Source organism: Erpetoichthys calabaricus, chromosome 18, assembly GCF_900747795.2.
Source record: "Erpetoichthys calabaricus chromosome 18, fErpCal1.3, whole genome shotgun sequence".
NCBI lineage: Eukaryota > Metazoa > Chordata > Cladistia > Polypteriformes > Polypteridae > Erpetoichthys > Erpetoichthys calabaricus.
The window spans coordinates 38,084,889-38,112,254 of NC_041411.2; the positions used below are offsets into that span (position 1 = coordinate 38,084,889).

A 27,366-nucleotide genomic window follows, 5' to 3' on the forward strand; every position below is an offset into this window, starting at 1 on the left:
CGGTCTGATGCTGATAAAATTATTTTAACCCATTATCTGCCAATACAGATATTAATCCGATATTATTGTGCATCCCTACTTTATTCAATTTCCACTTGCTTTTTCACTTAATGTTTGTGTTTCCTTTATTGTGCAGCTTCTACTGTTTTAAATTATATTTTAAAAGTATGAAGAAGTGTTTAGCTACTGTTTAGAGACGATTCTTCCCTGATCTGGCACTCTTCAGGTCCCAATGGTGCTGCATTAGTGAAGGTCTACCCATATTAGTAAACAAGAGCTAATCTTTGGGTACTTAAAGAATCAGACAGGTAGAATACTCCTTAAAGGTTTAGGCTTAAAATGTTTTGATCACCCCTCATACAACCACAACAGAATTTTACACATTTACCTGTCTCTGCCTGAGGAAGTCCAGGGCAATCTGTATATTCTGCATACGGTGGAAGCGCATTCTGCCTTTTTCTCGAGGCTAAAAAAAAAAATAAATAATAATATATTAAATAATAAATCGCTAATTAAAAAAACTAAAACTGCCCACGAATTAGATTTCAAATAAAAACACTAGCTAAGTTACCTGGCTTTGGCAAGCAAATTTTCTAAGACAATGGGCTTCATTTACAATGCCATCGATTAATCAAATGTGTAATAAGTATTATGTAACTAACTAAATACTTTTCAGCTCATTATTCTTGCTTCATATAACACACTTCATACAATTGTCCATTAGTGAATCATTCCTGCCCCAGATCAATTGAAATCTTGTGACTGGCCTTTGGGTTCTGTTGATGTTCGTTGCAAAAATCAGTATTACAGAAAACTGTATTGTTTTGAATTGAAGCAGGTAGTAGGAATAATGGGAATTGTGTGCATATAATTTCTCCTGCACATCTTGTACAAATGTTAGCTTCAAACAATTAGAACATAACACTTTGATCTGTAATCTTGTACCATTACAAAGTTTAAGGGCTTAGATGAAAAGCAGAATACAAATTGAAACAGGCTTAGCACATGGAAATAGTTTAGTTCAGAGAATGTTGGAAACTAAAAACTTTAACCAAAAAGAACTGAAATGAGCCCGAAGTAAACTTACAAAAGGGAAAAACGATGGAAATTCAAGTAAAAAGCAAGCTGCATCTCTAATCTTGCAATGTGCACTGTTTATGTATCATACAACAGTAGCATTCCAACTGAACTAAACTCGGCTTCAGATGCACTTTTATACTATACTCACTCAGAATTTTTTTCTCTTTACTGTCAATTGAATATTCACTTGGTATGCTAGAGGATGCAGTATTACAGTATTCTCAGATATTATCTTTATTATTATTAGTTTACGATTTTTATTTGTTTATGTTGTTCACTCAAGCATTTCTTTTCATGTTTTTCACCAGTGATATGTTTAAGCTTGATTTTTCTTTGTTTTGTTTAATTTTATTAATATGGATTTACTCTTTAATATGCTTGGATACGGCACTCTGTGAACAGCCAGCTTCTTTAGTAATGACCTTTTGTGACTTACCCTCCTTGTGGAGGGCATCAATGACCCCATGATTGTGTGGCCTACTGAACCAGACTAAGAGACCATTTAAAGGCTCAGGGCACCTTTGGTGGGGTTTTAGATTAATTAGCTGAGTGGAGTGCGACACCATCAGTCTACAATATTGAACTTTTTCACAATATTATAATTTTCTGAGATACTGAATTTTGGGGTTTTAATTAACTATAAGCCATAATCAGCAAAATTAAAAGAAATAAACGCTTGAAATATATCATTCTGTGTGTAATGAATCTATATGAGTTTCACTTTTTGAATTGAATTACTGAAATAAATCAACTTTTCATTTATATTCTAATTTATTGAGATACACCTCTATAAAATACTTCAAGGCCATGTGTTTCCCTGTACTGGCCCTCGCTCACTGTCTCTGTTAACTTACTCAACCAATCCTAACTAGCATTTGCTAGGTTTTTCTGTGTGTTTTCAGGACATTCAGTATATACACTGAGCATACCCACAACTAGCGACCTTCCTTTTGTACAAATGAACTCCTTTACATTACTTTACTCCTTTATATTACCGGTTAAAAGTCTTAGAACAACCTGGTTTTTCCAATTTTTCTTCAGATTTAATCAGTTGAAATGCAATAAATGACCTAAAATGAAAAGGTAAAGAGGTAAACTGCAAAGGTTTAAATTTAAAGTTTAGGTTAGCAAAAACTAAAAAGAAATTTCAGAATATCACAAATGGGCCTTCTTTAGGGAACAAGTAATAGGATACAACCAACAGATTGTCTGTAGCCATTCAGCTTTGCAAGTTGAAGAAAACAATTTACACAGGTGACCCAACTTCTGTTGATTACATAAAACCCTCCATCTGTCTTAAAGCACAGTTGGAACAAGCTGTTACTATACCCTTTGAAGTACTGTGCAAATTGTTTGTTTCAACTTGCAAGGCTTAATTTAACTGTTGCAGAACATCTCTAGGTTGTAACCTATTAGTTGTTCCCTGAAGAAGACCCATTTGTAACATTCTGAAATTTCCTTTTTTTCAGTTTTTGCCAACCTAAACTTTAATTTTAAACCTCTGGCAGTTTACTGCTTACCTTTTCACCATTTAAAGTCATTCACTGCATTTCAACTGATTAAATTTGAAGAAAAACTGGAAAAACTGAGGTGTTCTAAATTTTTTGACCAGCAGTGTATAGTATGTCTCCCACATTTTTACTTGGAAAACCCTTGCCCACTAATCAATCCTTTATTAAGCACACATTTTTCAGAAATTAGAATTATATAAATATAAATCTAGAGTACATAAAAATGATCAGGCTTTCCCTGGTAGTAAAAACGTCACGCTACAAAAGTCAGGGAATAATGCATAAATGGCATACCACTTGTTTAAGCATTAGAAGAAAAAAAAAAAGTAACAACAAATGTTTTCTTCTGAAAAGAAAAAACAATCTCAATACTGCTAGCAGTGTACTACCAGTATAATCAGGTTTAGTGTGTTTTTGAGGGTTGTGTTTTTGCTAGTTGCAGTACATCCTTTTATGTGCATTTCCATAGTGGGTCATTATATTTTTGTTTTCTTATAGGAGCCATTCATTGTTGGTAGATACCTGTGCCCAGCTCTTATAGGGCAGTTTAAGTAAAGCAATCTCTTTTGAACTTGTCAATAAATTGTGGACAAGGTCCCCCTTTTTTGGCAGAGGTCAACAGGGACTTGTGAAAACACCATCAACTGTTTTTGTTTTGTTTTTTTTTGGGCGCTTGATATAGTGTTTTCACTCATTCACTTCCTACCACCTTTGTATGGCATATCCTGATTTTGGGTGTAAAGTAATACCATATCCAAGGTGAAAACCAGAAAACCTTGTAGTCAATGCTGGGACCACTGCTTATTAATTTAGATATATAGTTGACATAAGAATTGAAAAACATTTAATTAAAGTTCCTTTGACAATTAATTGGGCAGTTTATCAAAAACTGTAGTGTCAGCAAAATCCCAGCAGAAACCACTTAAAAAATTTCAAAATATTCTGCAAATTGTAAAATTACTCAAAATAATTAAACAATTCTGGTTCTGGTACTAAAAAATGTGCCTTATGAAAAATTAGCTTTTCTTCTTATACAGTGGCATACAAATGTCTGTTACTGTGAAGAACTGCAGAAGAACGAATCACCAAAAGGCATAAAGAGGACACATTTCATTACAGCATTTTATGCAGGATTAGTGTATTGTTTTTATTTTATACCATTTTACAGTGAAAAACCAAAAATAAACACCATGCAAAAGTTAGGGCATCCCAAAATATTAGAGGTCTCAGATAACTTTTACTACGGTCTCAGACCTTAATTACTTCATTAGGGCTATGGCTTGTTTACAGCCATTGTTAGGAGTCACCAGGTAATGCAAAGTGCAAAGCTGTATAAATTCTCTTGACTCCTCCTTGTCCCAACAATCAGCAGCCATGGTCTCCTCTAAGCATCTGCCTAGCACTCTAAGGAATAAAATAACTGAAGCTCACAAAGCAGGAAAAGGCTACAAGATGACAGCAAAGTGTTTTCAGGTAGATGTTTCCTCAGTTCATAATTTTATTAAGAAATGTAAATTAACAGGAATGTAAAGAATTTCTCATTGGATTGCTAGAAACACAAATTAAAACCCCCATTTGACTTCATCAGACCTTCAGGATGATTTAGCAGACTCTGGAGTAGTGGTGGACTGTTCTGCTGAACAAATATGACCTCCATGATAAAGTTAGCAGAAGAAAACCTTTCCTGTGTCTTAGCCACAAAATACAGTGCCTGATGTTTGCAAATAAGCATCTAAACAAGTCTGATGCACTGTGGAAACAAGTCCTGTGGACTGATGAAATCAAAATAGAACTTTTGGCCACAATGTGCAAAGTTATGTCTGGAGAGCAGGAACACTCAATAAAACTGAATAAAAAAAAAAAAATCAAGTGACGGTGAGATACGAAGAAGGCAGATTCACCAGCGTTTGTGTGTCAGTTTTTATCCCTCCAGATCAGAGAATGTCCAGTTCCATTGCCTCAAAACAACACTCACATCTACAGTTATTCCCAGTTTCAAATAAAAACTATCAGCATCAGATCCATGGGTGGGGGGCGGTAGTATGTATCGTGACAGAGAATAAAAGTGAATATAAAACGGTAACTTTCACAAGTACTATAAATGTATACCATCTGTTACAGATGCAAACCAAATGTATGTGTGTACTGTATAATATTAACAATAAGAGCAGCTCACTACTGAAAACGGCAAATATAGGAGGCAGACGGGATCGAACCGGGGACTGTTGATTACAAGTCAGCAGATCTTCCAGCTACGCCACGGAAACTGTTGTATTGTCCTTGAAACTTTTGTGAAAGTGTTTATTTGATCTTTGGACTTCAGGCTTCACACATTATATAGTTTGCCAATATTTTGTCATTTACTACTAAAAAACGTTTCTGTTTTAACAATGTGTTTACACAGATTATTGCAGAAACAGAACACACATGAAATGCATGTGTTCCAAATAACGATCTATTATTTCCACTCTAAAATTCCAGCACTTCACTCCCAGATAATCAATCAAGGCATGAGCTGGGAGAACTTTGTAAACGTTCTGCAGCTGTGGGGGGATGGAATAGTAGGCTGCTTGCCTTTATCGGCACATTTACAGGACAAAAGATGCTGATGGAGAGGTGCGAACGGATTTAAAGTGGGCCGGATCTACGAGTTTTTTTGTAGGCTCTGGTAATTCTAGTGTTAATGGTAACAATCCAAAGCAGGTTTGGAGAGGCCTAAAAACAATCACAGGACTGGGTTCTAAAAACAGTGTGAAATTTCCAGTTGACAGAGACCAGAAATGTTTAGTAGATGAACTTAACTTTTTTTTTAACCAGATTTGAAACAGGTGATTTCAGCACCCAAAATGCGGAAGTAATAGAAATGCTTTATAAAAACACCAGGAATTCTGCTGTGATAGGTTTCAGTTTAATTGAAGTGGAGAAAAGCTTGAGGCGGGCTAAACCAAACAGGGCAGTGGGGCCAGATGGCATATCAGGTCAACTCTTAAAAGTCCTGCTTTAAGTAGCTCTCTCCATTTTTTTTTTTTTAATTTATTTGTTTTTTAACTGGTCTCTGACCTTTGGTATTGTACTTAAGCTGTGAAAATAATCAATCATTACCCCTGTTTCTAATGAAATGCTTAGAAAATTTGGTGAAAAACATTGTGTGTTTTCAAGATAACCACCAATTTGCTTACTGTGCAAACGTAAGTGTTGAAGCTCTGCTCTGCTTGTTATTTTACTTCATATCTATACTTTTCTTGATCAGCCTGGTTCATATGTCAGAGCACTATGTTTAGATTTTTCTTCAGCATTCAATACCATACAGCCTCATATACTGAATGGAAAATTGAGTACTATCAATGTAAACCCAATTATCACATTATAGATTCAGAACTTTCTTTTAAATCGTTCAGAGACAGTCAAGGTACAGGACGCTTTTTTCAAAAGTCATTCATTCAAACATAGGAAGTTCGCAGAAGTGTGTCTTATCACCATTACTATTTACTCTGTACACAAGTGACATGAGACAGAACAATGAGTACTGTTCCATTATCAAATATGCGGATGACACCATGCTCAAAAGATGCATATATGGGGAGGATGAAAGACACTATCTAAATCAAGTGGACTATATTGTAAAGTGGTGTAACAAAAACTTTCTAAATCTTAATGTAAAAAAAAAAAACAAAAAAAAACAAAAAAAAAAAAAACAAAGAAATTATACTGATTTTAAAAGACAGAAATCTGTATGTTCACCCATTATTGTTTTGGGGGAGGAGGCAGAAATAGTGAATGAATATAAATAATCAGGAACTAACCTAGATAACAATCTTAATGCAAATAATCTGTCTTGTCACTATTTGTTTTGTTTATTTCTGTCTTGTCATTAGGTGCAACTGAGAAGGAAAATTTCATGTTCTTAGAAGTCACAGCTCTGGGTGCAGCTGGAATCTCACTTGTTTCCCATGTATCTGGGTAGATGCTTCATACTTTTTCTTTCATCAAGAAGAAAAAAACACCTGATAAATAGTAAAACATCTTTTATTATTATTTCATAGGGTCTAATTCAAACATGAGGAGGAAGCAGAAGGCTATCTTAAGACTTGTTTTGACTGGTAGTTGCTGGCACATGGCTAATAATGAATGCAAATTTGTTGGGCGGCACTGCACTACCAGCTAGTGTTATATATCTGTTACAAGTACTCAAAATATTCTCATTATTTTCAGCTAATATACCCCATACAGCTACTGTATGTGATATCACACTGGCCTCACAAAGCATCTTGGGGTACTGGGAAAAAATGTTTATTTAAGATGGTTGCACAGTGAATTTCTCAGGAAAAAATTCAGTGAACAAGGTCATCAGTAAACACAACAAATTTGCTGCAAAAATGTTTTGGCAAATTTCGCCAATCAACAGTACTGAAGACTAGATTTCGCCAGAAGAGTAAATTTTAAAGCTCTATTTCTAAGGACTTCTTCCCACTTTGCAACCTAGTCCAGGACCATCAATCAATCTCGTGATATACTGTATCTACCTCAAGGAAAAACAGCTTCCTCTTAGTTAATTGACCTTGTCTTTTCCTGTAATAACAGTAGAAGTGATAATAAAATTAACCAAAGAAAGCAAATTTTTGAAAATTCAGACTCTCATAAACTCAAAATGGCAAGCCCGTTATTGATGTTTACACTCAATAAATCCACAAAGAGAATCAATATTATGCAATCACAACAATTAACTGTATAACTTAATTAAATTTATTGTATATAAAATAAAACAGTAAAAGAATCTAAAAACCTAAATTAACACTTTCTCTATACAAATGCAAGCATATTAATTCAAGTCTGACACTTACCAGTGTGACGCCAGACAACACTTCCAGTAGAGAGATTAGGTTATGTCCATCTCTTAGATCTTCATAGAGATCAGTAATATGTTTTCTCAACTGTAAAGAAGAATACAATTTATAAAATACAATGCTGAACAACATAGTGCATATTTTCACAAGAAAGCTACTTCTAACTACTGGACTGCCCCTTGTTATTATACTATTAAAAAGAATACTTTTGTAAGCAATATTTTTGAATGAAAATAGAACAGCAAGTACATGGACATAATATACAAGATAAATACAGAAATCCACGCATCACACTTTATGGTTAGAAATTCAGCCACCATGTGAAAAGGTACATTTATAAGCAAGTCAAAAAAACAAATTACTTTATCAATTAATTTAATAACTAAATATTACTGAGTTTATAAATTACATCAAACTGAATACAGCATACACATCAATCAAGGATACAAGCAGAAAGTGATATAAAAATCTTAACTGGGGATATTTCTGAAAGGGAGAAGAATACTTTAAGGAACTACTGCTTTAACATACACAACTATTTAAAAGAAAGCAATGCTAAAAGCAAACAATGGAACTTGGATCATTTGTATTGCAGGGTACAATGCAGTTATCAAGAAATTTGATAATTGAAAGGATTAAGGTGCAAGATACTTGAGTGTTCTAGCATAATATGATCAGTCACTGTTTTATGGAAGGCAGACAAAGCAGCACTGGATTATAAGGTTACATTTTCCCTAAAAGCATGATCAAAGTTCTGGTGGCAGAAAATATAAAATCATAATAAGAGACAATGATAAAAGTCAGCAAGAACAGTTTTACAATCACTGTGATACATTAGTTTCTCCTAGTCTGTGACATACTGTAAACATTTCTACGTTTTTTTTTTTTTTAATTCAAATACACAAAAAAAAGTCTTGTTTTCTTAAACACAGTCACAGTACTGACTACAAGATTTACCACAATGTCTGAACATACTGTATTTAACTTTAGTAATTGAAATAATGGAGTACAGTAATCCCTCGATATATCGCGCTTCGCCCTTCGCGGCTTGTTTTTCTCTGTCTCTCTCTATCTCTCTCTCTCTCTGCTCCTGACGGAGGGGGTGTGAGCTGCCGCCTTCAACAGCTTTGTGCCGCGGTGCTTCGCATACTTAAAAGCCAAACAGCCCTATTGATTTGTTTGCTTTCCTCTCTCTTTCTGACAGTCTCTCTCTCTGACGCGCACTCCTTTGAAGAGGAAGATATGTTTGCATTCTTTTAATTGTGAGACGGAACTGTCATCTCTGTCTTGTCATGGAGCACAGTTTAAACATTTCAAAAAGAGACAAATGTTTGTTTGCAGTGTTTGAATAACGTTCCTGTCTCTCTACAACCTCCTGTGTTTCTGCGCAAATCTGTGACCCAAGCATGACAATATAAAAATAACCATATAAACATATGGTTTCTACTTCGCAGATTTTATTATTTCGCGGGTGGCTCAGGAACGCAACCCCCACGATGGAGGAGGGATTACTGTAAATGAGATGGGATAGCATTGTAAAATGACCTCCTGAGGGGAGACCATGTTGAGAATCAAGCTGAACAGATTGCAAAAACCATTAATCCATATTAACTTTCACACATATTAAGGATTCACAAATTGCTCCAGATACCAGGCCCACTTTAACACTAGAATTACCAGAGTCTACGAAAAAACACGTAAATCCGGCCCACCTTAAAACCGTTCTCACCTCTCTTTTGTCTTCTAAATGTGCTGATTAAGACGAGCAGCAAGTAACCGGCTATTCCATCCCCCACTGTCACAGAACGTTCACTAAGTTTTCCCAGCTCATGCCTTGTTTCATTATCTGGGAGTGACTGAACTGCTGGAGTTTTAGAATGGAAATAATAGATCGTTATTTGGAATACACGCATTTCATGTGTGTTCCGTTTCTACAGTAATCTGTGTAAACACATTACTAAAACAGAAACATTTTCATATTTTAGTAATAAATGTAACAAAATGTAGGCATAAACTATAGAGAATGTGTGAAGCCTGAAATCCAAACATCAAATAAACACTTTCACAAAAGGTTTAAGGATACTACAACTCTTTCCGTAGCTTAACGCTAAGATTTGCTGACTTGGACCACAGCAACCCTGCCATGCTACAGAGACGCGAGTTCGATTCCTAGCTTTGGAGAAAGTGTTTTTTTTTTTTCCTCAAACAGACATAAAATTTATTAATCGCGGTTATTTCTGTTGATTAATTCATGCTTTTTATTTAAGAGTCAGAACAGGAGCTTGTTCAGCTTATTCAGCTTCTGATGTGACTCAAACAGCGCCAGTATAACTTCACACCCAACCTGACGCTGTTCGTTTTCAAATAATATTGCATTACTTTGACAATGTTTTCTGATTGGTACTATTCGCGGCATAAAATGATTTCTTCAAAACGTCACATGTATTTGTCTCTTTCTTTTTTTAAAATGTGTGTTGTAGCACGCAGCAACTGGCCACCTGCATGTTCTTGCGCACACTGAATAAGACAGCGCTATATGCAATCATCAGATTCAAATGTTAACAGTTACATAGCACGGAATGGAAATCAGCAGTTCTTAGCATTGCACCACGCAAGCTGTCATATCAACCGCCTACTGTAACTTGCTTTCTTTTTTCTTCGGTTATAGTCTTGAATAAAAGTGCACTTGTTTTGTTATACTTTTACATCAACATATGTTCCTTTGTTTGAGCTACATGGGCATGCTCAAAAAATACGCATGTAATGCCACGAAAAGTGCATGCAGACACTTCAGTTCACAAGCATTGGTATGACAATGCAGTCACAAGTACACTGCAGAGCTATAGCGAGTCTTTATGTGAAAACAGCAGTGTCAGATGGGGAGTGTCTGATGATTGCATATAGCACTGAAGTGACTGCTCTTTACTATGCTTTCCTCTGCATGTCCTGGAGTACAAAAGAAACAGCATACAGCAACATGTGGAGACTGGCAAGATTGTAGGAAAAAAAACACCACGTGGTCGTATGTATTGTGACAAACTGCAGAGCTATAGCGCGTCTTTATGTGATAACAGCAGTGTCAGGTGGGCTAGGGAAGGATCCTGAACGCAACAGAGAATGAAAAGTGAATTAAAAAAAATAAATAAATAAAGCTAACCTTTACAAATATCATAAATTACACCGGCTGTTACAGACTGAAATCAAATGGTTTTTTTTATTCTAAAACATTAAAAATAAGGACACTTCACAAAAGGGAGTCATGCAGGATCGAACTCGTGACCTTCGGATTGCCAGTCAGCAACTGATACTGTTGCGCCACGGCGGCAGTTATAGTAAATAAGTGTCAATGTCACACACTAAGGCAGCTTTTGATGGCAGCGGCTTTTTTTTTTGTACCTTTTGTGAAAGTGTTTCTTTGATATATAGTTTATGCCTACATCTTGTTACTAGAATATAAAAAAAGTTTCTGTTTTAACAATGTGTTTACACAGATTACTGTAGAAACGCAACACACATGAAATGCGTATGTTCCAAATAACGATTTATTATTTCCACTCTAAAACTCCACTTCATTCCCAGATAATCAATCAAGACATGAGTTGGAAAAAGTTCGTTTACGTTCTAAGTCGGTGGGGGGATGGAATAGCCGGCTGTTTGCAGCATGTCTTTATCAGTACATTTAGATGACAAAAGACACTGGCGGAGAGGTGAGAATGGTTTTAAGAAGCAGTTTAAGGTGGGCCGGATCTACGAGTTTTTTCGTAGGCTCTGGTAATTCTAGTGTTAAAGGCAACGTTATACTCTTCAACTTTGTGTGTTTCTGGTTTTTTTTACCCTTTGGTTATTGTGTGTCTGATATGTTGGGTTTTATTGTACAGCACTTTGGTCATCCTTGATGTTGTTTTTAAAGTGCTTTATAAAAAAATAAATAAGTTTAGGGCACTCTTTATGCAGCACACAAACCAAACGTTGACAAACATAACTTAAAACAAAAAAAGTTTTGATTGTAAAATTTCTTTATTAGTGCACCACATGAAGACGACTTGATACATAAAATTTTGTGATTTGTTCTAATTTTACGTCTTATTGATTTTTTCTACTTTTACAGTGTTAATTTATCTTCTATTTTAACCTTTAATAGATAGCCAATCAAAACTTATCCTAGTGAGTAGTTGTATTTTTCACTATAATAAGTAAAGAATTCCTTCATATCCTCCAACTACACTCCTGATTTTGTTTTACTTTCATCAGTATCCTTATTATTCATTCTAACTTCCTATTGCACATACCAATGCCATGCCCTGTTGCCAATGCCAATATTATGTCTGCTCACCATCATTTCAAAATGCATGAAATTCCACAATATACTTAAACGTTCCACAATAAAAACACAAACACTTCAAAAGGTGCAGAGATGGATAAACTGTAAATGCATATGGAAGTTTGCTGAGCTACTAGCCCAGTGGTGCAGGGTTATCTGCAACTTTTTAAAGCACTGATTATTTGTAAAGTTTTGTTGTAAACGAGTGCATTGTACTCTTCTACCACAACATACACACAACTGTAATCTCAGACAATAATATTTTATTCTAGCAACCATGCAATTCTTAAAGGATTATAGTACACCCTCAAAATTCACGGGGATTATATTCCTAGAGCACCCGCGAATTGTTAAACACCACGAATTTTGGATGCAGTTAAAAAAAAATGCCTATTTTTATAGTTTAAACCCTTAATATGCCCCCAAAACTCTAATTTAATTTCTAACTCAGCTTAATACATTACCTAAAAAAAGAATGTAAAGGTAAACCCGCATACTGCACAGTACTGTACTGCTATGTCTCCCACAGTGCTAGAATATAAAATACTGATGTTACCGCTATATGTACTGTAATTCATGCAACCGCGTTTTCATTGCCAGAAGCCTTAGAAGGTGCAGGGCCTCCTGGGGCTTTAAACTCTTAAACTGCCACATAGTTAATGCATCCCTGGACACCAAATACTTTTTTGCTGCACTTTAAGTAAACGTCACAATTCACAAAGAAAAACTGAAATTTTAACGGAACACTTTTTTTCATGCAAAGAGCATCACAATTACTGCAACACTGATCATTTTACACACTGCTAATGAACTGTAAAAACTGTTTAAAATACTACTGAAACAATATGTACAAGGTGCAACTGATGCCATGGATGAAACTCAGTAAATCACCGAGCCAACTGCGCTTGAACTGGCTGCATTCCGGCACACAGAGGTAAGCGCTGATGCTTGCAGGCTAGTCTAATGCAGCGGCTCAATCACAGAGACAGTCAAGCTTCAGTGCTGCAGGGTGTCATGCTTGGGTCACAGAATTGCACAGAAACACAGGAGATTGTAGAGACAGGAACTTTATTCAAACACTTCAAACAAACATGTCTCTTTCAGATGTAAAACGAGCTCAGTATGCAGTTAGTTATCAATTAAACAAACAGGCAAACATCATAGGGGAGCACAACAGGAGCAGAACCCGCAACAGGAGCAGAGGATGTCTGGGGGAGGAGAGAGAAACAAAGCAATCAGCCAAAAAGGACATGTGCTGTTCGGCTTTTAAGTATGCGTAGCGTCGCACAAGAAGCATATCACGTGACAGAGCAGCCGCAAGTAAGCCCAGCAAATTAGGGAGCAATGTGAAGTGATCTATCAGCGTTTTTTAAAAGGGTTTTTTTGAGGAGTGTCTGTGTCTTCAAGGGGTGCGTTCAGCCGACCTGCTCACAAGGTGCTGGCAGTGGTCATGAGCTGGCTGCTCAACAAATGTACAGCACTGACTGATCAGCTTCTGCGTGCTCACAAATGGCACTGGGAATCAACTATAGACGGTTTTGGCAGTTTAACTCTTTTAGGGCGGATGTCGACTTTTGTCGACAGGAGGGGTTGAAGGCGAATGTCGACAAAAGTCGACATCCAGGGATAGGGGGCGACAATCAGCTGTTAATGGCGACAAATCTCACTGTCACGTCACAGGCATTCCCTCTGTGCTTGGAGGAATGCTAGACTCGTTGTCTCGGCAAATAAACATTACGTGTGCGTGAGTTGCGAAATGTAAACAAAGGCAAGATGGCACCGACATGTGAAAAGGCAGCGAAGCAAGTGCAGAAAAGAAAACACTCGGCAGGCGATGTTTTGCGCATTATCGCGGAGTCGGACTCTTCATTTTTCAGAATCGGACTTCATTGGCAGTGATAAGGAGATCGAACAAGAGAGTTAGAAGCAGGCATCAGCTGATCAGACACCAGCCGATGCCGTGCCAGCGGATCTGCTGCCAGTTGAGTGCCTTCGCGCAGCCGATGCATCTACGGCAAAGTTCGCATGGGATAAATACACAGACATTGATCCGTTGAGAGCCGATCTGGCTACCGGAGTTTACAAGACGGCATGGCTTGCTGTTGGACACGACAGACCACCAGCTGCTGTACTTCAGGCTGCTCTCTCCTGATGCTGCTTTTCAGCTACTGTCAGACGAGACAAACAGGTAGGCAGAGATTTTTTTTGAATCGCCGGCTGCGTTTGCATCGCATTCTCGTTTTTCAAAGTGGAAACCCACAACGAAAGACGAGATGAAGCGCGCTGTGGCATTACAAATAGAGATGGGACAGAACTGGTGATATAAATTCAGGGAGCATTGGTCCAAACGTGTTTTGTCCCCTGGTGGCTTAGGTACGTGCTGCTGCAAAGTTTTATTCACTTCTGTAATACACAGAAGCAAATCCCATGGGGTGAGCCAGGCTATAATGCCATACATAAAGTTCATAAAGTTTCAGAAGATGAAAAGAGGTGACAATATGGTTTTCATGCAGGCAGAAAACTTGGTGGCAGTGGCATGGCACGATGGCAAATGGGTGATTTGTCTCTCTACAGTACACACTAACAATATATGTTAGAAAGTGCAGCAACAGACAATTGAAAAATAGGCACCAAAGCAACACATATTGTAAGGAGTGCAATGTGGCAATGACTGAAATTGGCTGCTTTGAGCGAGATCAGACTTTGCTGTGTAAAATGTATGTGATATGTATGTGAAATCATAGAGTATGCAGGCTCATACAACATGCAAGACAGTAACATTTGTCAAAAGTAAATTTTTTTGTTGATTTGATGTGTTAAACAATTGCTTTGTGTTCTTTTTTTAAAATGTTAGTTTTTGGAAAAATATTCAGCCCTGGGAGAAAAGAAACAAAAAAAAATTAGCCCTAAAAGAGTTAAGGGTTAAGAGGAACAAAACGGAAAACACAAGAACACTCAGCTGGGGATGCATCACAGTCAATCAGCAGCAAGGAGAAATGAATAACGCTGAAACACAAATTACAAAAACTTTTTTTTTTTGCTTCTGGCCACAGGCCCCCTTTTTAAAAGACACGCTGACATCCTTTGACCCCAACAGCCCCAGCACCCTCAGCAGAAGACCAATCAGAGCCACTGAAAGGACTGCTGGGAGTTGCAGTTTCAAATTCTATTGAATACTTTCACTATCCCAAGCTGTGTTTCCTTTACAGTTGCTTCCTGGTCTCTCTACAGTGTAGTATTGTCACGATAAAAGCCATAAAATTGCAGAGGATATTTGCAGTTTCCACTAACAATTATTAGATAGGTTCCAAGAAAAAATCCGTGAATGACTGAGGCAGCGAACTCTGAATCGCGACTTCGCAGGGGTCTACTATATCTCCAAAATGTTCACAAAAATATTCTATTAAAAATTAACTGAAACACTACCACTGTAAATTTGTACTAGAGCTGGGCGGTAAACCGGTTCATACCAAAAACCCTTTTTTATTTTTGTTATGATATGGATTTTTCTTATACCGCAACACCGGTTTCAATTGTTTAAACAACGTTCAGAACGTGGCGCAGCGTGAAACTGTTTAAGGGGGGACCTTTTACACTGCTGCACCGCTAAACATGCATGCAATGGAGTATATGTGTTAGTGGAGGTATTGAACGGTGAAAATGGACAGAGAACATTCTGAAACTGAAGCTGTAGCAGACGATAAAGTTGAACAAGATGGCACAGAACAACTTTGGCAGAAAAAAGGAGCCATGTCTGTTGTCTGGAGATACTTTGGTTTTAAAAGGTCAGATGTGGACCATTATGTTCACATGTGTGAATACTATTTCTTTACTACTGGATAATACTGCAAGCCAAGTTGTACTTGTTTTATTTTTTTTTTCAATACTGTGTAATGTACCTGGGTACTGTGTAATAGAGTGACGACATGTTGAATTCACTCTTGACATTTCAACTTTAATCTCGACAATTATGACAAGTATAAAGTCGACATGTTGACTTTATTCTCGTAATTTGTCATTAAAGTAGAACATCGTAAACTAAATGTCATCTTAAAATGAATATTTAATTTACTAGATTTTCTCAAACCCCGTCATAAGTTATGTAGCACATTAAATGCTTTGTGTTGTGTTCCCCGAGGCATATTAATCGCTACGTGTTTCTTAAACTGACTTCCTCTTGCACTAAGAGGAGGCACAGGCAGTGATCACCACACAGAATACATTAATTTCATGATATTCCTGCTCCCTGAACATTTAGAATGCTAAGATAAATACTTGATATCACTTTCATGATGAAATGCATTAAAGCATGTATTAAACTCATGGGGGCACGGTAGCGTGTAGGGTGAAATGCTGTGTTGCAGCAAGGGGGTACCGGGTGTTCCCTGCTTTGAATTTGCATGTTTTTCTGGTGGGTTCACTCTGCGTGCTTCAGTTTCCATTCAAAGTCATGTACGATGTGGGGTTTTGTTATGCTATACTGACCCTAGTATTGTATGTATTGCTCGTATTCACCCTGCGATGTGCTAGCGCTAGTGCTGGGCGGTATACCAGTTCATACCGAAAACCGTTTTTTATTTTTGTTATGATATGGATTTTTCTTATACCACAACACCGGTTTAAATTACCTAAACAACATTCGGAACGTGGCGCAGCGGGAAACTGTTTTAAGGGGGGACCTTTTTCACTGCTACACCGCTAAACAGATACAATGGAGTACATGCGTTAGTGGAGGTGTTGCGCGGGGGCTCTTTTTCATGGCTACACAGCTAAATAGGCATGCAACGGAGTATATGCGGAGGTGGAGGTATTGCGCAGTGAAAATGGACAGAACATTCAGAAACTGAAGCTGTAGCAGACGATAAAATTGAACATGATGACATAGAAGAACTTTTTCCGAAAAAAAGGAGTCACGTCCGTTGCCTGGAGATACTTTGGTTTTAAAAGGTCAGATGTGGACCATTATGTTCAAATCTGTGAATACTGTTTCTATACTACTGGATAATACTGCAAGCCAAGTTGTATTGGTTTTATTTTTTTTCAATACAATGTAATGTACCTGGGTACTGTGTAATAGTGTGACGACATGTTGACTCTGATTCTCGACATTTCTACTTGATTCTCGACGTTTATGTCAAGATTAAGGTCGACATGTTGACTTTATTCTCGTAATTTGTCATTAAAGTAGAACATCGTAAACTAAACTTCATCGTAAAATAAATATTTACTAGATTTTCTCAAACCCCGTCATAAGTTATGTAGCACATTAAATGCTTTGTGTTAAGTGTTCCCCGAGCCATGTTAAATCGGTACGTGCTTCTTAAACTGACTTCCTCTTGTACTGAGGAGGCGCCGGCAGCGATCACCACACAGAACACATTCACTTCATGATATTCCTGCTCCCTGAACATTTAGAATGCTAAGATAAATACTTGATATAATTTTCATGATGAAGTGCATTAAAGCATGTATTAATCATGTGGGGGCACGGTGGCATGGAGGCTGCACTGCTGCCTTGCAGCAAGGGGGTCTCGTATGTACCCTGCCTGGAATTTGCATGTTTTTCTGGTGGGTTTACTCGGCGTGCTTCAGTTTCCTTTCAAAGTCATGTAGGATGTGGGGTTTTGTTATGCTATATTGACCCTGCTAGTGTATGTGTTGCTCGTATTCAACCATGCAATGTGCTGGCGTTCAGGATTTGCTCCTGCCTCGCATATAATGCTTGTTGGGATGGGCGCAACCCTGAATGGATGGCATAATTCAACATGTATAACAAAGATTTTTTTTTTTTAAGTTCTGAACACTCCGTGGTCTAAGTTTATAACTAGTTTCAATTTCATAAAGACGTTTATCGTGTGGTGATTGGTTAGGTGGAGAAAGAAAAAGGAAGGATAGGAGCTGAGGGTTTGGTACGTCAGACAGACAGCACGCATGCAAAAAAGAAAGCCCATTCAGAAGAACATCCATTGAATTCTGTGTTTGTGTCTCCGACCACCAGATCACAAACCCAACATTTACACAATATTTAAGTTAAACCTGTGCGATACCCATTCATACATCCAGTTTTTTTGGACCCTCGTCACACCTGCCATAAAGATCTCTACACTGAACGTACACCTGGGGACCCCTCACTGCAAGGGAGCAGCACTACCACGACACTACCGTGCATGTTTAATACCTGCTTTAATGCATTTCATCCAGAAAATGACATCAAGTATATATCTTAGCATTCTAAATTTTCAGAGAGCAGGAATATCATGAAGTGAATGTATTTTGTACAGTGATCACTGCCGGTGCCTCCTCTTACTGCAGAGGAAGTCAGTTTAAGAGGCGCGCAGTGATTAACAACTGGGTCGTGGAACACAACACAAAGCATTTAATGTGCTACATTAACTTATGACAGCGTTTGAGAAAATCTAGTAAATTAAACATTGATTTTAGGATGAAGTTTAGTTTACGACATTCTACTTCATAAAATAAACTATGAGAATAAAGTGGAAATGTCGACTTTAATCTCGACATAAGCGTCAAGATTAAAGTGAAAATGTCGAGAATAAAGTCAACATGTCGACTTTATTCTCGACATATAGTCTTTTATATTTCTTCCTGTGTCCGTATTCTTTTTTCTTCACCGTGGCCCTAATACGATTCCGTAGTTTTATTATTTATGTATATAGCTTAGCTTGAAGGAAGGTCCATATTAATGCAATTTGCCTAAATGATGGTTCAGTTGGTAAAGATGTCATCACCAAGTTGCACTTGTTTTATTTTATTTTAATTTGGTGAATACTGTGTAATGCACCTGGGCTTGAAGTCTTGAAGTAATAGTATTATTACTGGAAGTCACACTATTATTTATTTTATTGTTATTATTTATTAGTTTAAATATTATGCAGTTTAATGATGGTAAAGTTGTTTAAAAAGTCACTTTAACGTGGTATGGTGCCCGGCGGGCGTTCATGCCCGGCCGGGACGCCCAGGAGGAGTGGCTCCTCCAGGACACGAGGGGGCATCCTCCTTGGTTGCCACGGGTACAGAGCTTGGGAGCTCTACCCTGTAGGGGCCCGTGATCACCGCCAGGGGGCGCCCCAATGCCTTGGGAGTGTTGGACCTCAGTACTTCCGCCACACCGGGAAGTGTTGGGGGGGAAGAGACTTGAAGACACCCAGTGGACTTCTGGCTTCACCATGGGAGCTTCCGCCACACAGGGGTGTGGCTATGAGCCCTCAGGATCCACCTGGAGTCCTTCCAGGGGGAATAAAAGGGGCCGCCTCCCTCCAGTCAGGAGCGAGAGTCGGGTGGAAGAGGACGAAGCTTGGTGGAGAGGAGTGGAGGCGGACCAAAGACTGAGAAAGGCATTGTGCGTGTGGCCAGGACTTCAGGGGTGATTGGTGCTGAGGCACTGGGTATGTGCACTGTACCGAATACAAATAATATGAATAAACGTGTGTGTGGTGAAACCATCGTGTCTGCCTGTCTGTGTCCGGACTGTTCCCCACAGTGGACAGAGATTGTTAACATTAACAAAGTGTAGTTGGTTTACAAAAAATATTTCCTATTTATTCCTTTTCTAAGACATGTTCAGTGCAATACAACTTTTGACAAGCACCTCTGGATATTTTACTAAGTCTAAATGCATCTTTGGATGGTTGAAAATATATTGTCAAAATTTTAGTTTAAGTTGTTTACAAAATTTGTTCAATAAAAAGGCTCTATATTTTGACTCCATCTGTCATGCAATGTGATTCCTTTTATTCATTAGTGCCACCCCCTTGAAAACTATCACTTTATGGGGCCATGCAAACCTGTATTAATACTTGTGTGCACATTAAAATGTACAATGTACAATTCTCATGACAGTGGAATAGGTTATTGTTAGCCAGTAACTGCAGTGGAAAATGTGGTTAGCATCCATTCATGCATGGGAACAAAATACCGTCCAATACTGTGAAACCGGTATAATTTTGAAACATACTGTGATACAGAATTTTGGTCATACCGCCCAGCACTACTTCGTACCGTCAAATCTTGTTTTCAAACCCAATATAGACGCTGACAATTAGTTTCTCTGTTAAAAACACTATCAGTTTGATTGTCAATTTTAGAAGTTAGTATGCAAGTCATGAAAAAGAAGCCAATCTAAAGTGAGGATTGCACTTTCATTTTAGTTATGACACTGACACACCAAGATGGGTATGGAAAATGATAAGACAAAATGGAAAATGAAATGACAAATGGGTGACTAAATTTTATTCTTAACACTAGAATCCCTGAAGCCTATGAAAAAACTCATATTCCCGGGCCACCTTAAATTCCTTCGCACCTCTCCATTAGCATCCCACCCCAGCCTACTGTCACTGACAGAATAAAACTGAATAGTAAAAAAAAAAGTAAAAATTTACACTGGGTGTTACAGACTCAAATCAAATGTATGTTTTTATTATATTACTAGCAAAATACCCGCGCTTCGCAGCGGAGAAGTAGTGTGTTAAAGAGGTTATGAAAAAGTAAAGGAAACATTTTAAAAATAACGTAACATGATTGTCAATGTAATTGTGTTGTCATTGTTATGAGTGTTGCTGTCATATATATATACATATACACACACATATACACACATATACAGATATATTATATATACATATACACATATATTTTTTATATATATATTTTTTATATATATATATATATATATATATATATATATATATATATATATATATATATATACACATACATACATACATACATACATATACACACATAGATGCACTCACAATAACATAGAAATCAATATAAACAACATTAACATCATTATCATATGAGAATATGAAGTAATATATAAGAAGCACATTTCATATAAATATAAATAATTAAACAGTAAAATCTTCTTGTATAATTTGCTACCGTGGCTTTTCGTTGGTCTGTCCAGGATATTTAAATCACCTGTAGCTTGCAAACTGTTTCACCTATTGACTTGAAATGTGGTACACATATAATACGTCACGTCTGCTATCCGCTTTATGGGTGATGATTGTATTACTCGTTTTATGTTTATTTTATTTTAGAATCAACTCCTATCTGCGCACACCAGGGCGGCCGTGGGCAGATGCGTATGGTGTATTCACTCCATGTTATCGTGCATTGCGCTGTCACTGGTATTTTGATAAAAGAATTTGAACAATATATAAGAAGCGTATAAATTATTAAACAGTAAAACATTAACATTTAAGAAGTAAAGTTACATTGAGTACTACTGCAGTGCCTTCGGGTATACCTCATTTTTCTTTGCCCATTACATGCTTAAATGTATACATTTTTTGGTGTACCTACCCGAGAACACGCGACATATAACCGACCGTGGGAGAAGCATGGATTTTAAAGAAGCGTTGAGTTCATCTGCTGGTCTCCCCCGTGGAATAACTGGTAATGTTTCACTAAAATCTACAGCGAGTAAAACGACATTACCTCCTTTTTTTTTTGTACGATCTCTGAGATGTTGCTTTTTTCGGTTCAAGGCTTCATAAGCTCTTTTATGTTCCATGGTGTACTTAATAAGTACTAATTATCCCAATCCATCATCTTTGAATGTTGCAAGACTTTCGCCTTGTATGTAGATCGGGGTAATTACATTCATTGCATTCCTAGTGTGAATCACAATCTGATTGTATGGGTGGTTACCTGGCACTGTAGGGTTGCCACCCGTCCTTTAAAATACGGAATCGTGCCGCGTTTGACAATGAAATTGCGCGTCCCGTTTTGAATCAATAGTGGACGGGATTTATCCCGTATTTTTGTAATCATTTTTTTTTTAAAGCAGCGTCTCATGCAAATCATCCCACACGCATTTTATGAAGATGCCTCCTTTACTACTTTTGATTGGGTAATACTTGATGTCATCGTTAGTTTGATTGGTGTTTTTAACTGTCCAGTGAGGAGGGCGTGTCTTTTAAGTACAGTCTGCAAAGTGTTGGCACTGAGATGTGGCGTCAGCGCCATACTTGAAGCCCCTAACGTTGCGCTCAGCAAGTCGGCTAACATCCGCCATGTGCCGTCTTTCAGTTGCGAGAAGCAGATCATAGAATGCTTGAAACTGTTGCCCCTAACGTTGCGCCACGGCGTGTGGTTCGTTTATACCTCGTGTCTTCTCATTAAACTTTTATCTCGCGAATATGTTATTGCAATCCGCAGCGGGAGCGTTTCTATAAACTTTATTTAAACTTACGTTTTACACCGTGGTTTGTTTCCCTTATGAACATGCTTGTATGCTTAACTCGCTCCGTTCTCAATTGTTTAATTAATTTTTTGCTCTTCGCTGTTTGCGGCTGTTCCTCCATTTCCCCCTACTTCGTTCATTTATCTCGCGAATATGTTATTGCAATCCTTAACGGGAGCGTTTCAATAAACTGATTGAAAATAGTTTTGCATTTACCTTTTTAGTAAAAGGCGAGCTTTTAAGCCTGAGAAATCACCCCGTAAATGCACACGTTTAATTGGACATGTGTTAATATGTATGGTTACACAGTATTAAAAGACAGTGAACAACGTCAGTTACCTTTGTTCCCGCGTTTGATAAAAGGTCAGCTTTTAAGCCTGAGAAATCACCCCGTAAATGCACACGTTTAATTGCACATGTGTTAATATGTATGCTTACACAGTATTAAAAGACAGTCAAAAATTAACGTCATTTACCTTCGTTCCCGCGTGCGACTCGTGCTGTAAATCTCTTCCTTGTTTCTAGTTCACGTGATTACATAGGAGGCGTGATGACGCGATACGTGACTCCGCCTCCTCCATTACAGTGTATGGACAAAAAATATGTTCCAGTTATGACCATTACGCTTTGAATTTCGAAATGAAACCTGCCTAACTTTTGTAAGTAAGCTGTAAGGAATGAGCCCTGCCAAATTTCAGCCTTCCACCTACACGGGAAGTTGGAGAATTAGTGATGAGTGAGTCAGTCAGTGAGGGCTTTGCCTTTTATTATTATAGATAGTAATAATAATAATAGCAGCTCACTACTCAAAACATGGTGGACCAAGACTCAAACCCGGAACTTTCGTGGCTTATACGTCTGCACCATTCAGGAATATGTATTAGCTTCCTGTCGAATGACATTTGAGCTTGAGTTTTTAACACATTGCCAGCAACATGTAAATTGAATGATTTTTTTCTTTTTTACTTTGGTAATTTTCTGAATAAAAGTACATGTGTTTATTTGATATTTGGCCTTCACACATTATACACTTCACGTCATTACTAGGATAACATGGTGTTATGGTGTATAAAATCTGTACATTTTGGTTTCCATTATATTTTGTTCGAGACAAGACAACAGATGAACTAAGACAGATCAAAGCAGGTTTTGTCACACCTCACTTTCAAACAGCTGTTTCCCTACATTGAAAGGAAGACATTCTGGGGCTCAATTATTTTACAACCCGGGAAAGGATGCTCTGCTGACACCCCAGGCTATTGATTACTTTATGGATGGACATCTGGGATTTATGGCCTGGGAAAGGGAAACAGGCAATATCAAAGAACTTTATTATCTGGGAAAGAGTTTGAGCAAAATTCATCAATCACATTGACAGCCAGCCAATCAGGTTCATGTGTTGTGTAACCAAGGCATGATATTTCATAATAAATATGCCTTGGTCTGGAAGAGGAGCAGAGGGAGAAGAAGGAGAAGAAGGAAGAAGAAGGAGCAGGAGGGAGGAGAAGAAGAAGAATAACAGACGAAGACGACATTGGTCGTCAGAAAGGCATCATGAACATCCATTGCTAAATCAAGCGCCTCCCTGGGACATTCATCCTTGTCATTTCAACTTTTTCGTAAGCTTTTCCTAAAGACTATATATATTCAGACTTTCCTATCAGTACTTATTTTCTATTCTTTGTTCCAGTGGTATTATTATTATTCTCTTATTATTCTTGTAATAAATACCATGCTGCTTTTAACTTTCTATGCTTTGTTTTAATGTCTAGAGTGATTGAATTAATAAGTTAGATTTCTTTGAGCACCTGGGGTAGCCAGATTTTTGCCATTATTTCTGTGCTGCGAGGTTTATAAGGCTGAGAGTGAGGAGCGCCACTCAAAAGAAGGGACAGTATGAGAAGAAGGTATTCTTGGCTGATAAATGGCCTATAGTCAAGGATACTGAGTCTTTGTATGTTTTAATATTTTCTTGGAGACCAAAAGTAACATTTAGGTCTGAGGTCTATTTAAAACATCATATGTTGTCCGTGCCGATAATAAGTAAGTCTCTTGAAGTGCTGAGTGACAGGCTGATGTGTGGTATAAAGTGCAAAGGGTTAATCAGCGTGTGTGTGTCATTCATAGGGCACTGTTGTGGTTAGGGTCTGTGTGTGTGTGTTTATCTATGTGTGTGTGTGTTCATTTTAAAGTGCAACAGTAGACCAACCTGATAACGAACCTGACGAGAACATTTACCCTTGAGAAAACAGGTAAAGGGTAAGTAGAGGGAAATACTACGATAATACACATGGGAAAAGTTTCTGCTTTAGATATGTGTTCAGCATTTCTTCCCTTTTCTTTCATCCTACACTTGCCCAGAACTTGGTAGATACGGAACACACATGAAATGCATGTATTCCAAATAACGATATACTGTATTATTTACCCTATACAACTCCAGGCACATCACATGCAGATAAGGAGCCTTGGCTTGAGCTGGGAGAGCTTTTTGCCCGAGTTGTGCTCCGTCAACAGGGAGGGGATGGGATAGCAGGCTGCTTGCTTGTGCTGATCGACACATTTACAAAACAGAAGATTTTGATGGAGAGGTGCAAAGGACTTTAAGGTGGGCCAGAATTACGAGTTTATTCGTAGGCTTTCACTCATTTGAGGAAAATTAAATTGCAAATGGTGTTATTTCATTTAATTTTTAATTCTTTCAGCATCCTTGCACGAAGACTTTGAAAAATGGCAAAAGAGATTGCATTTACATTTTATAATTTTAATTTTCATTTCCTTTTTTGCAGAAAACACCTCCCCATATGAGCACAGACCTCTGATTTCGAAAAGGGTAATGTCCATTTCCTAAGGTTGGACACTTAAAAATCTGTGACTGGAGTAGTGTTGGACAATGAATATTTAGGTAATTTTCTCAGCAGTAGCAAGCCCTGTCAGTTGAAAAGAATTAACTCCAGAATCAGTATACATTTTCACTTCCAAGTTGTGTCTTCCTGAAATGACTCTGCTTGTCACACTTTCAATTTGCTCAAAAACAAATGTCTGCTTTCATATGTGGTCTCTGGATGCTCTCTGCACAGAGCACAGTAGATTCTCTGACTTTGTGTAACGCCCTGAGAAACCTTGAAATGTGCCACAGCATCTGACATAATTTTGCTGTGCTGCCATCACAAGCAGCGTGGCCGTGTAAGGCATAAACCAGGCTTTAGATGGGGGGCTACGGTAGTCTTGTACAAAATAAGTAGCTATCTTTCAAAGCAAAACCAAATATACGATCGCACATGAAGAATTGTGTGTTTCGTTTTTATCAAATTGTTTCTGATTAGAAAAACACTGCATGGGGCAAAGATTCGAAACATCTGGTAGCCTTTCGGCCCTTGTGAGTCTGTAGGTTGGTTGTCCATTATTAAAAACTGGTAGTTAAGGGTGTCCAGACTATCAACTTGCCCAATCATGAGGTGATGTAAGATGAAAGCACTTGAACATGAAATAAATCATGCTTATACTGAGTTTTGTGCTGTTTTCCCTGGCTTAATAAGATGGCAAGGCTTACAAGTTGCACAACAGCATGACATCATCAGAACAAGAATCCTTAGTTCAGCAGTAAAAACAGTCAGTCAGTCACTGTAAAAAAAAAATCACAGAAAATTGTCTTTTTTATTATGGCATTCTTCAGCCTTCAACTCTGTTTATGTGACTTGGTTTTGAGAAAAATAGCCAAAAGCTGGGTGGTACCCATATGTTAACCCAATGCCAGCAGTTATGGTAGCTGCTCTTTACATCACCTTATTACACCTTTTTCACAAACAAACATTGCTCAGTTAAAAAGATAAAAAATGATGTACACATTGTATTATCCTCCACAAAGTAATTGATTATTGATTATTTACACAGCATGGTATAGTGTTTTAATGGGGGGGGGGGAGGGGTCAAACAAGCTATGCCCTAAAAGTTAAAGCGACTCTTCAATTCCACCCGGGGGGCTAAACGTTAACATTATAAAAAGTTATTGTCTGTTTTTTACCTGCATTATTATCAATCTTTAATTTAATATTGTTTTCTTTTTTGTATCAGTATGCTGCTGCTGAAGAATGTGAATTTACCCTTGGGATTAATAAAGTATCTATCTATCTATCTATTGCATTCCAGGAAAGAATATAGTCTTCGTCAATGGGCAGTTCACCCATCATATCTGGAACAAGATGAGAGTCCTCTGACTATTTGTGGTTTACATTGTTCCAATGCCTCAGCAGTTTTGCATGTGTACTAAAAATAAATCTTTGGTACAAACTGGCAATGCACTAAATGTTGTGAAAAAGTCAGGACAGACTTCATGTTTATTGGAAAGTCAACACAAAAAAGTGCATTATTGTGTATTTGAAAAGTCTTGTTCTGGATATTACAATATAAGACTTTGAAAATGATTTTTCACATCAAATTATCATAGTTTTGTTAACATTCCAATGCTCTTACACTCAGTTATAGCTATGGTATCAAACACATAAATAAATATATAAGAAAAAAAGTTAAATGTCCATTAAAAAATACAAAAATATGGGAGAAACATTTTAATTTTATACATTTTGGCATTACAAAATCTTTAAAAATTACTTACAATTACAAAATCTTTAAAAATTACACGATTTAATCAAGGAGCCATTTACAGTATAATTGTCAATTCTTATGATTCTACGTAATCCTTTCCACATATTTACATTACCAAATATTACAAAATTCATTATTTTCCTTATTGGTAAATGCATATACTTGAACAGTAGTTACAGAAATCCAGAGACAGACAAAGCATGAAATAGGAAAGTCAACAGAAAATAAAGGTTAAATACGAGTTAGATTTACATACATGTATGTGGAAAATTATATCATTTATTGCATTAGAAAAAATATTTTCACAGTTCATTAAGTTGTAATTGATTGACCACATAAAAGATAAGCAGGGAACATCTAAATAACTGAAAGTGTAATGGCACAATACTTGCAGCTTACAAACTGGCTGTGTTTTACCACTGGCTTGAAAACAGGTGTCCCTATCAAAAAGAAATTTTAAATTCAGAATAACCAAATATTATGTATTAAAATTTCCATGGGCTGCCTTCATGAGTTGTATGAATCTTTTAAATATATCTTGATACTGAATTGTTATCTACACTGTAATGCAGTGTTGCCTTTTATGTTAATTATACAAAATTTGCATTGAATAAATACAATATAAAAATGTAGACAAGGCACTTGTTCTTAGATAATTACTCCCTTCATTTTCATTTTAACCAGCAGCATCTTAGCCTTGAAAGAACAGAAAGGATACTCACCTTGATTAGGTGTTTGTTGACCCATTTAGTGAATGTTTTTTTTTGGACCCCGGTCACGTTCATCTGC

The 27,366-nt window shown here is 37.4% G+C and overlaps 1 long non-coding RNA gene across 1 annotated transcript; it reads right to left on the reverse strand.

Moving 5' to 3' along the window:
* Nucleotides 1-219: 219 nt before the first annotated feature.
* Nucleotides 220-27,366, reverse strand: LOC114644847 (uncharacterized). The gene is made up of 3 exons (XR_003715057.2): nt 27,300-27,366; nt 7,433-7,522; nt 220-466 (listed from the first exon to the last, which is right to left on the reverse strand). It is a non-coding gene; the product is annotated as an uncharacterized LOC114644847 (long non-coding RNA).